This window comes from Cyprinus carpio, chromosome A12, assembly GCF_018340385.1.
Source record: "Cyprinus carpio isolate SPL01 chromosome A12, ASM1834038v1, whole genome shotgun sequence".
Taxonomy (NCBI): Eukaryota; Metazoa; Chordata; class Actinopteri; order Cypriniformes; family Cyprinidae; genus Cyprinus; species Cyprinus carpio.
Window position 1 is genome coordinate 12,459,903 of NC_056583.1, and position 15,170 is coordinate 12,475,072.

Below are 15,170 nucleotides of genomic sequence, written 5' to 3' on the forward strand. Positions count from 1 at the left end.
TGTCTGTTACACTTATCATGTCACTCTGAAGGCATGCAGTGTATTTACTAAAATTATCATGTAATGGCTTCACATCAGACTCATAAGTAATCATGACGTGTTGTTTGATTTGAGATCTTAAAGTTATTAAGGGTTTGTTTTGTTTCTTAAGACACATTCTTAAGTTGTACCATGTCTGTTCTAGATATTTTGATAGATACTTGGTTCTTTTTCTTATGCCAATGACTCAGATTTGCAAAAAAAAGAAGAAAGAACGGTTATTTTGTCCTTTAATTTTATGAATACATTACATAAATATGTCAGAAATCTGGAACTGTTAAAAACACCACCACATTCAGTAAACTAAGTTCTGAGTCTGACTAATGATAACCATGTGTAACCATGTGTAACGTGCCTATATCTTGTACAATATCAAGGCAACAATGGATTTTTTTTTTAAACTGCTCAGCAGGGAATCTCAGATTGTTTTGCTTTGTTGATTGTGAAAGTATGGCGTTTCTAACCAAATATGTGTGCATATCTCATTCTTCAGGGTCGTAATGTAACGTTTTTCATGCAGTAAATTTCAGCCTTCGCCTGTCATGCCAAAATCTGTTGTTTTGGGGAAAATACAGTACAGTAAACCTTGTCTGAAACACATGAACATGTTTTGGTCTGAGTGTGTAGGTGAGAGCCTTCCCAGAAAACCATGTTGAGCTGCGGAGGACGAATGTGTTAGTCTTATTTGAACAGCTGTAGAAACATGCACGTGTGTGGGTGTGAGTGGTGTTAGCCTCCAGTTCAGCAGTCCAATAGTTCAGACTAGGTGAGTTCAGAATATTGTGTGTTCGATCATCGTTATTCTTTAACAAAACACTGTTCTTCTAACTTTTAAAAAAACAGACCCAAGTGGAGACTAAACAAGGAGGTCATATTTGCAGCTGCATTGGTTCAGTGTATGTGTTTTCTAAAAATATGGTATGCTTTGGGAAATCTTTTCTTAATTTGTTTTTCTTTGTATGTGTGTGTGTGTGTGTGTGTGTGTGTGTGTGCATGTGAGAGAGAAGTATCTTTGTCTGGATGAAAGCAGATGTAGGACTGTGACCCAAGAGAACTCTGACCCAACAGTTTTGAGAGCTGCTTTGCTGCTTTTGCTACTATTGCATATGAGGAGAGTTTGTGCCTGGTTCTGACTGCATTCACACAAATGTTCTATTTTATACCTAGAAAGTTTGGGAGACGTTATGAAATTGTCTCTGAGGTAACACAACATATTGGGCTTTCCATGGTGGGTATGCATGGTTTTGTGCTAGTATGCAAATTATTGTGAATAACTGTGATTGTGATGTTATTCTGACTGTGCATCATCATAATGCACTGCAAAGTAATGAGTTTGGGAAATGTAAATGGACCCATTTCATTCACTGTGTCTTTGAGTTGCTTTACAAGAAATATTGATATTCATCTCAATAAATAGGCCTACAGCTAATTCAACTCAAGTGTTTTTTTTTTTTTTTTTTTTTCTGTACAGAAAGTTGTTGAAACAGATAGATGGATATAAATCTAAATAAAGTTACTTCAGTTTTTCAGTTCAGCTTTTCTTCTTTCTTTTAAGATTCTCAATCAGACGATAGATAGATAGATGTTTTAAATTTTATTTGCTTTTTGAATGTAAGTGTCTCCTTTGTTTATCATATATTATAAACAAACGAAACAAACGCTGCTCGATTTAAATGTGACCGCCTCCCAGTTCTGCTATTGGGTGGATTTTTAGTAGCGCGCTGCCGGATTGGCTCACGCGGTTGTCAATCTCGGGCTGATTTGACAGCGTGAGCGGTCCAAGGAGCGCAGATATGAATCTGAAGCAGCTCACACGGGGCCAGCCACAGGAACAACAGAGGTGGCCGATATCAAGCACACGGGATACAGGCAGGTCCGTTATCTTGCGATAAATTTATGACAGAAAAGGTAAGATGACACTGTTAAAATTATTAGACAGTTTTCTCTATTGATGCATAGTCTTGACCATCCATGAAACGTTTCCTAATTTGTCGATTTCAACACACTATTGAGGTTTCATAAGGACATTTCCGTTCTCCCTTAAAAAATGTGAAAGTGATGGGCTTGCTTTTCAATGTTTATTTCTTTCCAGATGCTAATAATATAAAACAACTCTGAAGTTGTCACGCTGCATTAATATTTGTAATTTTCTGGAGCTGCCATCAAACCTTTTTTGTTTTGGAGCTGGGGCTGAACACAAAGAAGCACGAGGTGCACCGCTCGTGGGGGGCTCTTGTTGAATAGCATTGAGAATTGAGCCCCAGTCTCTATATGCAGAGGGGGGAGGGGCTGAGAGGTGAAAAGCTAAATTATGAAGAGCAAATCCAATTAATTTGATACAGTGCAGGGGGTGACTCTTAAACCACTGGGAAAGGGAAGCTGGATTATGTTTTTGTAGTTTATGTAAGGACGCATAGTTGACACTGACAACATCATAATTGCATCAGCTAAGATTTTAGTGTTATGTTTACCCTACCTTACCTTTTATTTATTTATTTATTTATTTATTTTTTGTTGCAACTTTGTTACTGTTGTTCTTAGTTGTTTTGCAAGTTTATGTGATGTTTATATAGAGAGGCTATTTATATAAAGAATTTGGGACCATGTGAAGGTGTTTCCATCTCCTGTTTAGTTTTTCTCCAGGAATAACTGACAATGGAGCGGACAGGAACCGTCATCCTGGGTTTTGTTTGCTTTACTGACTCTGGCTCTGAGATGAGAGAAAACAGAACAAAGCGTTAAAAGCCACCAAAGTGGCCGTGTCACATCTCACTGTCCAGACTGTCTCAAAACAATCAGACCAGGTAAAGAAAATAAGAAAGAATCAAGTGGAACACGTTGAGTTTGGCCAAACACAGTCCTTGAACTTCTTGGCTAGAAATACAATCGTTTGGAAAAACAAAGATAGGCATGTGAACAAAGCTCAGCATCTTTGATCAATAGCCAGTGTAGAGTTTAGATGGGTGTGACCAAGCGCTTTGAGAGATGTTAGTCAAGGACCATCTGGTAAAATGGGCGATGGAGTCTAACTTAACCTTTTCTTATGCTTTTGGCTGAACTTTCACCACAATTTGTATCATACAAACAGGAGGGTCAATTCAGGATGTTTTGCTTCCTACTTGGAGCAGAAATAAAATACCTTTTATTTAGTGAGTCCCACCCTTTAAAAATAATATTTCCTTCGATTCTTAAGTAAATGCTGATGTTACTGGCAGTTTCATATCGATCTGGCAGAGAATGAACACCTTTGTACACCATGAACCATTCAACACCTTTTTTTTTCAGAATTAGGTTCATTTTATTCCATTTAAAGTGAAAAAGCATGTGAGTTGCACCCTTATTATAGCAGCAAAGCATGTATGAGCTTGTTCATTTACACTTTATTTCAAAACAATTTTGTAACCACACAAAGTGAGGTCATCCAAGGCCTAAATGCCAGTATAGCTGAGTGTTGCATGGTAGGAGTTTGATATTTTTCCTGATAGCTTGATGACTGGTCTGTATGTGGTCAAAAGTCTGATTGCTGATGCAGTGACATCATTACTAGTGCACATCTGGACCTGCATTGTTGCAGCATCTGTGTGAGAAAGGCCATTGATGAAGATGGATGACTGGTCTTGCTTAATTTGCAGGAGAAAAAAGCAGTCGTACAGATATTTAGTGGACGTTCATTATCTTCTAATCACTGCTTTGAATGATGGGGAAAATGTAGTGATAATGTACGGTACAGTTTTCTCTTTTATAGTTGCCTGACTTCTACAAGGCTGTTTTTCGTCTCTTGTTGTTCTAGTCTAGTAGTCTGTGCAGCAGTCAGTTTTCACAGACAAGTCTCCATTGGGTTTATATTAGTCTGCTGATACTTTGTCTGTCTTACTCAATACCAGACCACTTCCTGACCTCTGACGCTGATTCCAATGAAAAGTTGTGTTTTGTTATAAAAGGCTTGAAATGCATTTAGAACACTTGTAGACACTATTGATGCAATAAAAAGATAAGGAAATGTAATATGCATCATTACATTTTTGCAATAAACACACTTCATGGCAAATGCCTGGAGTCAAACCCATGACCTTGAAGTTGCAAGCGCTATGCACATTCAGTTGAGCTCTCTCGTCTTTGTCTTATTAAACCTTTTTTACTTTTTTCAGTTTGTTTATGTGAGCTGAAATGCCCTTTGAGAACACATAAAGACCAGTGACTCTGTCTTAACGACCCCAAGAGATCAAAATATGTTTTCTGACTTTTCTGTGTTACTTTCAAGCCATCTATCCACCTTATTTTTAATGTAAGAGTGGACATGGCCATTTTTAACTTAAATGCCGCTTCCAGTTATTTTAGCTGTACAAAAAGCTGTCTGTTATGAAAGCATGCGACATCTTTCAGTTGTAAATATCAAACATGTTTAATATTTACGATTTGGGATGGGGGAGGGTTCAAGCGTGTGGCCAGCATTATTCACCTAAAGTTGCTAATCAGTCTGAAGTCTCACATTTACTTTTAACAGATATACACTTTTTCTCACTTTTAGCAGATATACACATTTGAATGTGCTGTACTAAAGCATAAAAATATCATATTTTTGCAGATATTTCAGAAACATGCTAAATTCACAATTTTTTCCCCGAAAAACAATGCTATAGCCAGTTATTCTACTGCGTTCTGTGTCGGAATGTCTGTTTTTGTTTTGGTCTGTGTGATTCCACCCACTGCCAATTTACCCTATAGTATTTCGACACCCCGGGTTGCCAGAATGTGGAAAACATGTATTGCAGCAATGGAAGCCAGCAAACAAACTGGGTCAGAGATCGTAGATTCTACCTTACCTAAAAAGCCTTGGCATCCATCTAAAAAGCTCTTTAATGACCAGAGGTATATTAAAACGTGGATTCATCAACACATCAACTTAGAGTGTAAGACTTGTCACCTTCCATCGTAAAGTGCGCTTGTTCCTGTTGTGTGTCAACAATCTGGCAACTTTTGCAAGCATTGAGTCTGAAGAGGAGGGGGTGGAACAAACCACTCTATCCAGTATTTTGAATTTGGACTGCAGTACCCATTTCAACCACTGACTGTCAGTATTACATACTGCACCTTTAAAACTTACAGATTTTCTCTACTGGGATGACTAATTTTGCACTACTCAAACTTTTGTCCAAACAAATTCTCAAAAGCAGTATGAAGTGTATTGATTAAAATGATAGCCTACATGAATTTATAAGTTGTACAAGTTAGATGAAAAAATATGTATTGTTAATTTAGTATTATAAATAAAAATGTGCACAAGTTCAGAAGTAACACTGTATATACAAACAGCTGTGCGAGACGTCTCTCTAGAGCCGTCAGTTATCCATACTGCCTGGGGCTCTGTAACATGACTGGACTGGAGCGGCAGATCTTTAAAGTAAAACATGAAAAAGTTGCATTGCATGCCTTTTGGCTCTTGTTCAGCTTTGGAGGTTGTCCCATTAGGGTTTCACATAGAGACATAGCCAGAAGGAAGATGTAACTTTGTAACTTTCTTTTTCTTTTTGTTGAACTCAGCACACTCAAGTCTGTTTGTGTTCACCAAGAAGGACCTTGTACTTCAAATTGCCCATTTGAGTGTATGTGTGTATGTATGTATGTGTGTATAGTGTACGGAGTGTCTGTGTTGTAAACCAAGCTGAACTCAAAATCTCTGAGTCACTTTCTGAGAAACCTGATGCCTCTTTTTCTTTAGAAAGCTTTAGTAATCTATAGTTGCCTCTTTCTCTTGCTTTCATTACTGAATATCCTCTGAATCAATTGAAATAAGTAGAGGTTTACTATCATTTCCATCTCTGTCATTATTTGTTTCCGCTATGTTTCGTTATTTGTGTATGAGATGGAAAGTGAGAAAGGGAAAATGGAAATGGGTGTGGAAAGTGTGGAAATTGTGGCAGAGATACAGAAGATGAAAGTTGCTGTGGTTCTTAACACTCCTGACCACATCACAGGCGGAGAGGGATCTGATAAGACTGATGTGCTTGGTGTTATTCGCCGGGTGGAAACTCTGCTTAAGCATTTTGTGTTTAGGGTGTGTTGTCGCAGCCAAGGTAACTTTCCAAGGTCTTTCTGTAAAGACTTGTTTTATAGCTAGCAAACAGATGCTAGAACTCTTAGCATGAATAATTAATGCACAGTGTGCTGTAATTGTTTGAAGCTTTTAGGAGCTGAGCTAATTTGGGCTTTTAAGAATAACCTACTGTATAGTGATGTGTTATTTGTTTTCGTTGATTCCTGAGATTTTCTGTTTGACTGACCCATATCTTACAGTTTCCTCAAAAATGAACCAATAATCAAATAGAAAATCTGCAGGCAGTTTCTGAAACAGTAGTGTGAAAAGATCTCAAAGTGGATATAAGAGGACACAGACACAAGAACACACACAAGCTTTTTCACAGAATTGAAGTCACCTAGGGATCTTCCTGATTGTGTTTGTTGGTTTAGCTTTTGTAGGATGTGATTACACAAACTTCATCTAAGTCTGTATAACACATGATGTCTTCCAACCAGTGTTGTTAATTGTTAATGCAAACTAAAAACTATTATTTTGTTAACTGAAATAGGCTAAATCTTGAGAAACTTAAACCTAAAGGTCTTGTAAGATGAAAATGAGAAACGTTGCCTTGGCAACGAACTGATGCATGTTTAATTTGAAATGCTACTAAAACTAAAACTGTATAAAATAAAAATAAAGCAAAATTACTAAAAAGAAAAAAAAGAGAAAACAATAAAAAGAAAAAAGCTAATTCAAAATATTAATAAATACTATAATAGTATATAAATAATGCTAAAATAATACTGGTTCAAACAGATCTTGTGGTAAACGTAGGCAATCTCTATTTCCTGTTGAATTTGTATCTCTACTATCTTATACAAAACAGCTGACGTACATAAAATTTTCTTTCTGCCTTTGGTCAAATTCTTTCTGTTCTGAAAACAAGTGCCATCTGTGTTTTTGGGTTATTGATCCTGCAGGTGTATTTGTAAGCACCGGTACCCTTACCAAAAAGTAGTATACTTCAAGTTTATTTTATTAAGTATACTTAAGTAAAGTTCAAGTATATTTTTAAGTATACTTTATGTAGCAAGTATACAAATATCAGTGTTCTAGTAGTATACTTGTAAGTGTACTGTTTCAGTACTCCTTGGGACTAAATTGGCCCACTTTCTAGTATATAAAAGTATACTTTAAAAGTATACTTTAAGTACAACAGTAGCAAACTTTGAGTACACAACTAGTTTACCTCTATGTTTGTAGTTTGTACTACAGTTATACTAAAAGTGAACTTATAGGTATACTGACAGTTTACTAATTAAATACTTTGTACACTTTGAAGTACAGTCTCAGTAAACTACTAGTTTAGTAGTTTTATACTGCAAGTATACTCATAAGTTTTCTTTAAGTGAACTTTCCATCATCCATCATACTTTAAGTATACTACTATGTTCCTATTTAGGTTTTAATTTGTATATATTTGTTACATGAATATCTGAACATACAAAACATCCAAAGAAAGAACAGGGTATCTGCTTGTTAACAAAAACATTTTATTCTAGCTTCATGCATTCTTTTTTAAACACTTTAATGTGGGTAAGTTTCATAAAAAATAAAGTTATAACATTTTGAACAAAAAGAGGAAAAAAGACTATGAATTGGATTCAGAATGATAATCAAAATGTAGATGGAGTCGATCAACACCCCAAGGCTTGACTGTAATTATTACCTCTTCATCGGTCGACATTTTATTTCATAACGTTACAGTTTTGATGCTGTTTCTTGTCAGATGATCGTGTTACATGTGTTAGTATCTGTTGTTTCTTTTTCTTCTTCACTTGTGTTTTTTTGGAAATTCTGTACAGAAGACATGTACTAGTGCCCTCTACCGTATAACATTGAAAACACGGATTCTAGGAGCACAAGTATAGTTCAAATATATTTAGACTTTTTGTAAGTATAAGTCAAGTATACTTAAATGTAATTTTAAGTATATTTCTGAGCAATACATAAAGCCCATTTTCTGAGAAGTACATAAAAAGTAAACTAAAAGCATACTTTCCAATTTTTAGTTTAAAAAGAGGTATACTAATAGCATACTTGAATGAACTTCTTTTTCGTAAGGGTATTTAGGCCTTGAGGCAGCTCTCTCATCTTTCTACAGTATATTCTCTTCTCTCTGTCACTCGGCATGCCATTTTGTGCCTATTTTGTGCCTGTCGTTACTTATTTCCTGCATTCATTTTGACTTGGCAGATAAATAGAGACAGGTATTAAAGAGTACTCACACACATTCACTGTTCTGCATAAATTCCCAACAACAATGTGATGGAAACAGAAGAGGCCCACTTTATATAGGAATCACTCTGTAGTCCATGGGGAAAGTGACAGTAACTAATACATTGTCACTTCCTATGGCGGGTCAGAAAGGGAGTTAAAGTCAGTCTTTGAGTTCTAATTCTCAAAGGGAGTGCATATATTTCAATGCTCAGGCAGTATGCTTGCGTGTGTGTGTTTGTGTGTGTGTGTGTGTGTGTGTGCACAAACAAACTCACACATCTATTTTATTTTTATGCTTTCCCACCTTTTCATGTTATTGTAACCCACTTTCCATCAATTCCAATTTATTTTTAATAGCAGGGTATAATTCTTAAAGTGATGATGAAGCCAACCTGCCCTTTGGGTAAAATGCTTAGTTTGGATTTTAGCCAAGACTTGGTTTCACATGTTGTTGGAATAGTGGTTTCAGGCTTTTTTTGTACTGAATAGATGTGCTTATGTGCATGTATAGATCTCTTGGTAAAATCACTTGGGTTGGTGGGGGGGGGTGGGGGGGGGGGGGGGGGGGGGGTTGGGGGGTGTTTAGGAAGAATTACCTAGCTCTGAGCCTTCTCCTTGGACAGCACGCCAAATATACTATTCTTCTCGCTTTATTATCTGTAATGCGAACTCATGAAGTGCTCCTCATTACAAACATTTTTAAGCACACAGAGATGTGTTCTGAGGCCTCCAGACCTGTCCTATTAAATAAATTGTACATTTAGGTTAATGTCAAGTTGTTATGATTTATGGGAATACTTGCTTTCTTTCCCTGTATTTCATCCTTGACACACCCACACAAAGCCCAGAAGCTATACATACTAAAACTTCAAGCTTAGCGTGCTTTCACACTACCGCTTTTTCATCTGCTTTTAGTCTGTTTGGTGTCAAAGTTTGGTTTGCTTTGGTTCCTGGGAAAGTGGTTTTCTTAAGTAATAAAATAAGCAGGAAATGTATTTTTAAGAATGTCTCATGAATCTGGTTGGTCCTCAGAGTGTGTGTCCTAGTACAGCCAAGCTGCTTTCACTGTAGTAGTGTCACCTGCACATGACACTTCTGTAGATGAAATCGTACCTGTTCCAAAGACAGCAATCTTCAGTGTTGTGATTCTTTATCTTGTGTTGAAACAGGTGGTTTATTTGATCCAGATTAAATTATGTAGAAGTCCATTGCCAGTGTTTGAATGTGTATCTTTGTGTAAGTGCCGTGCATTTACAATTAGTGTAACCTTTAGCAGCTTCTACTATTAGTCCTCAGTAAATCTTGTAAAGTTTCCATAGCAGAACTCTGTCAGAGGTGTGAGTGGTAAGATCATGGCATTCTTCTATGGATGAAACCACCCAGGCATTTGCTGCTTTAGATGATAAATACCCTCATACGTTGTTTAGCTAACAGCAGGATTGGATTTGAAAGCCAAGTGAGTAAATTGTTAGGACATTTTAAAACATTAATACATAAAGGTTTCAGAGATGCGGAGAATAGGATATATACATGTTATACATGGGGCAGTCATGGTTTAATGGTTAGAGAGTCAAAGGTTACAGGTTTGACTCTCAGTATGGCCATATTATTACACCACTGGTATTGGGTTGGGGTTAGTATTTTGCAATTTGAGTAATCAGTGGGTGGGGTGATACCCCTGGGCAAGGCACTAAATTCCCAACAGCTCCCCAGGGCCAGAGCAAAGATGGCTGCCCATTGTTCTGGGTGTGTGTTCACTACTCATTGCTGTGTGTGTGAAATTGTGTGTGTGGAACACCATACTCGGCTACATGTCACTTTCACTTCACTAGATGTGTCACTATTCTTCGGGCTCAAAAACTACTTGAAAATTTATTCTGATTTATCACATCTTAGATTTAGCACAATCTTAGATTTAACACATTACATATCGGCATCACATTATTTTTTAAGTTTGTAGTGATTTACATTTTTATCCATATTGTGCTGCCTTTGTTTCCATTTTGGTGGATATTTTATATGAGTTAATATGTTATTGTGATTCTGTGCGATTTTATCAACACTCAGCATTTGTCATCTTCCCTATCTCCCCTCTCTCTTTTCTTTAAGTGTATGATAATTGTTTGTTGTTGTTGTCATTCAGCACTTTTACACTTGAACCTTTGCAGATGTTTCTATTGAATGCTATATCCATCATCCCTCTCTCCTCAATGGTCTTTTCCAGTACCGCCATTGGCTGCGCACAAAGCCTCCACCTCCTGTGCTATCTTCACAGAGAATGATGAGTATAATTTTACCAAGTTTACAAAATACAGAACTGATAGACTGGACTGATATGCTGTCTTTACATGCAACATTACATGAAACAACATAAAATCACACACAAAACACAACAGAAAAAAGAAACATAAAACATAATATAAAAAAGATAATAGAAGAAATAATAATTAAAAAACGCAACGTGCCCATAGCGATTTGAAATGGTTGCTTTTGTAATCAGTGTTACAGAGTAAAAAATATTACATCTACGACTAGACTATCAGAACTGAACCATGATTTTTCCATCAATCCGTGTTTTTATTAGTGTTGAAGTTCAACATAGATGATACAGATCAATGTTAATATTTGAGGGACTGCTGGATGTTTAAAGCTCATTGGCCCGCTCCCTGACAGTATGGGCGAGGTTTGGTAATTTGTGTCTGCCAGATGAAGTGAAAGTCTTCCACATTCTTATGCTTCCCATATTTCTCCTCCCTTCCCTTTCACACACATCCTGTCACCTTCCCTTTGGCCTTGCATACTCTCAGTAGGCTACCTTTCTTTTGTGGCAGTCATTTGGTATGTTTACATGCACTATTTTTATCAGTCCAATGAATCCAATCCTATTTCAGATTCTGAATGTTCAGTTTATATAAACCCTAAACTTTGCAATTAACATATTCATTTACATGTCCTTTACATGTATTCTGAACCTAACTTCAGCATATGTGCAGTGCCCAATACCCAATCACTGCGTACAGAACCTGAGAAATCCACCGGAATTATGTCACCAGTGCTACTGTGAGTATAATTGTCATTATTTCCATATCTTAGAAGAACGAAGACATATGTCAGAAGCAGAGTATGTGAGCAGAGTGGAGCGGCCACAATTTCCCCTCCACGCTCTAAGCATTCAATAATCACTCAGCTCCAGGTTCACCATTTCCCGCTCCTCGCTCCACTGATCAGAAACACTGATCCGCCTTTGCTCCGTGGCTAAATTATTTCACTATGCTTGAAAAATCAAAGTTGTGTTCAGAAATTATATTAAACGAAAAACAAATGTATAATACTATAAGGATAGTTTTAACTTGGCTTATTGGAACACTACAATTAGCCCAAGTCCATATTAAATGACTGCTTAACTCGCTTAGCTTATTTGTCTGTGCAGTGTGTCTCTCTACTATGGTGAAGCTGAGGGTAGTTACTTCAGAAACAGAAAGAATATGCTGCAACTTTTCCGTATTTCTTCATTCCTGAATGTATGCGAGCGATCTGTACGTTATGTGCGAGCTTGTGTGCTCTGTCCGTGTGCAATATAGCAGCACATTCATTTTGAGCAGAGATTAACAAACTACAATTTACAACATGTTTTAACTTCCCGCACTCGTCCATCACCATTTTAACCTTCATATGTGATCCACATATCTGTCAAGCTAACTAATTATGTTTAATGCGTGAGCTGGTATAATTTTTGCTCGTGACGGAGCGGTAGTGGAGCGTTCTCGGAGCGAGTGAAAACCTTGATGCTCCGACTTTCAAAAAATCCACTCCTAGCTCCAGGCAAAATCAAGCCACTCCACACCTCACTACGCAACGCTCGCATACTCTGGTCAGAAGTCATTTTTAGCAAATATTTAGTAAACATTCTGCTCCACTGACTAGTTTTAAGAAGTAAAACATATGTAAACATGTACATAATAGAACTAGGTATTTTTGAATCCTTTGGAGAAAATAGTCAGATTCAGGCGTTAACACTTAACATGCTTACTTATTTCCTATTTAGGTATTTAAATGACTGCTTTTTATTCAGAGTAAGTAATTAGTCTGATTATTAATAGGTTATTTGGTTGCATGTAAACATAGATACTGTCTATGATGGTAATAGTCCTGATCTGTGTGTTGGTATGTTGTGAGAGACCAGAACCCATATATGTACAAGATCACATATCAGGAATGCTGTCTCTGGATCAGAGCTGCTCCTTAGCACTCCTTGGCTTAAACCCCAGTAAACAATGTGAAAATCTGATCCTATATCAGCACTCTGCACAAATACATACTGTTGGATTTCCGGGGGTGGACTTCCTCCCTGAGGTCTGATGAAAATCATTGTCTGTGGTTCTGGCTCAGTCTGGCTGAAACATTTATCAAGGTCATCTGATGGAAAGTGTCTGGATCTGAGGAAATGAAGGACTGTGTGATGTCCGCTATACACTGAGAGGATTTGTATTTGATTGCTGTGTTTAGCAATCCAGGGAGAACCAGATAAAAACGCATTAGGAAAAAAACTGTGGGATGGGAGGGGGAGGCTCATACATTTTGCATAAAGATTAGTTTCTTAATTGGGTCTCCTCCCCCCACTGGGCCAGCCGGCCATAACCAACATGTCTGCAGTCTCAGTCTGGCCAGATGGTTGACTGAGCCTCAAAGTGGTGGGGTGGTTTGACAGTAGGAGGTCTGTGCATTGAGTGTGTATTAATGGTTGTGACTTGTAGTCCTGCTGGGCCATCCTCCCCTTCGTACATCTATCTATCCATCCATCTGACTGTTTTCTGTGGACAGTTGGAGTTAAAGAGGCACCCTGGCTATAGCAGCTGGGACTTTAAACTGGGTGTGGATTGGGGGAGGGTCATGTGTATGTTATCAAGGATTGATATCAAGAAGAACAAGAGGAAGCAAGAAAATTTAATTGGACTGAAAAAGTAGGAGAAGGATTTAAGGGTAAAAGAAGGCAAAAATACACACAATTACAAAGAATCTGACCATTCTGGGAAAACAGAGTTAGGGATCAATGCAAAGTGGATATTGTATATATAAATAGAAGAAAACACAGAATGAGCTTCATGCAGCTGCTTGTTTCAGGTGATAACTTGGAGATGGGTCTTTAACATTGTCCACCCCATAAATTCTAACAAATGGAATCAGATGGATCCAGGTTGGACTCTTCTCTTGGTCATCTTGTCCTTGCCAACACTTTACTTGGTACTCAATGTGCTTTGACAATTTCAAATACATTTAAACTGAATTAAACTTTCAGTTCTGAATAATGCCTAGAGTGGTTGCTCTGAAGCAGTTGGAGAGAAAAAAATGCAAAAATCTGACTAGTACAATTTCAGACTAAACCATTTACATGACATTTTAGGAACTTGAATTATTGCTTTGATAAAAAAAAAAATACTTTTAATGTTCATACAAGTGTGCTTATTGATTACTCTTGACTGAGCATACATCATTGTAAAGGAAATAGAAAGCGAGAACGTAATGTGTCCTCATCTGCAGTAGTCCGGAGTATCATGTGTGAAATGTTGAGCTGTTTTTTTTTTTGTTTTTTTTTTGTCAGTCTTCATTAGGGCGGTTCAAGAATATAGGATTTTTTAACACTTAGACCCTTTGCTGGACTGTCTTGAAGTGCACAAGCTGACCCTGCCCAACCCAAACACAGCACTAATGTATGTCTGAAACCCATCCAGGATACTACGAGTGAGCAGCACATCAAAAGGCAGTCATACTAAATCTGATTCTGACCTAGTTTTAAATACTCCTTACCGTTGCTCTGTCTTCCTTTCATCAAGACTTTCCTCCTCTGGACCACAGCCAGTGTTCCATACTGCCTATCCATATGTGCTACAGCTTTCTAGGCTTTCAGCACTATAAAATGACTCCGGTGTCAAATTATACAAACTGCAGCTGAGCAGAGTGGCCTTTACCTCATAGCCATATGGAGAGTCTGTGAAGCCTCATTGCTTGTGATGAAGACGATGATGATGACGATTTCTCCAGACCTGTGTACAGAGTTTTGGTTGCAGTTTTCCAGCTCAGAAAGTTTCCATTATTCATGTTTACTGCCTGTGTAAGTCAATCTATGTGTGTGTGTGTGTGTGTGTGTGTGTGTGCATATTTATTTAAATTTTCCACATGTGTACATGAGATAACATCTTATCAGGGGAGAATTGCAAACTGGAGAACTGGAGATCAACCAGTGAAAATGAAGACAAGGTTTTTGCCACTGAGAATGTTGCTTTTGTGCCATTATATATGTTGACTACCTGTTTATGTTGTTTTAATTGGATGCATTGTAGTTCATTTAACACATTTACTTGAGTTTCAACACAACTGAGGTATTTACAACAGCAAGATCTGTAGCTACATACAGTTTCTGCAATCTGGCACAAATTAATTTTCATTGCAGATTGCAGTGTACGTGTTTCCTCTCAATCACTAGGCTATACAAATGTTGTATACTTCGGTATACAAGGTGTTTTCTCTCATTTATATTATGCGTTTGGAGTATTATAGGAGATAACATGGATGACACAAACTGTCTCATCAGATATGACACAAACTGTCTCATCAGATCAATCTCCTATGGTCCTAAATCATGTCTGTCTTCTCTTTGTTAATTCCATAAGGAGGCTTTGGCTTGATTATACTGTGTGTGTGTGTGTGTGTGTGCGTGTGTGTTGGAGAAGAGTACAGCCAAATGTCTTTTGAAATCTTAGTCACTTGTCTGCTGTTTGGATACTGAGAGTCAAAGGGGTTCAGATAATCAAAAATATTCGGCAACATTCCAGAA

At 37.5% G+C, this 15,170-nt stretch overlaps 1 protein-coding gene across 2 annotated transcripts in view; it reads left to right on the forward strand.

Annotated features, from left to right (window-relative positions):
* The first annotated feature begins 1,795 nt into the window (after nucleotides 1–1,795).
* The window catches only part of LOC109109549 (actin filament-associated protein 1-like), a 57,809-nt gene continuing 44,434 nt past the window's right edge, over nucleotides 1,796–15,170 (forward strand). Inside the window, exon 1 of one of the 2 annotated variants that reach the window (XM_042767590.1) lies at nucleotides 1,796–1,947. The gene's annotated coding sequence lies outside the window, so the exon portion shown is untranslated. The remainder of the gene's footprint in view (nucleotides 1,948–15,170) is intronic. The other variant, XM_042767592.1, reaches the window with a different exon arrangement.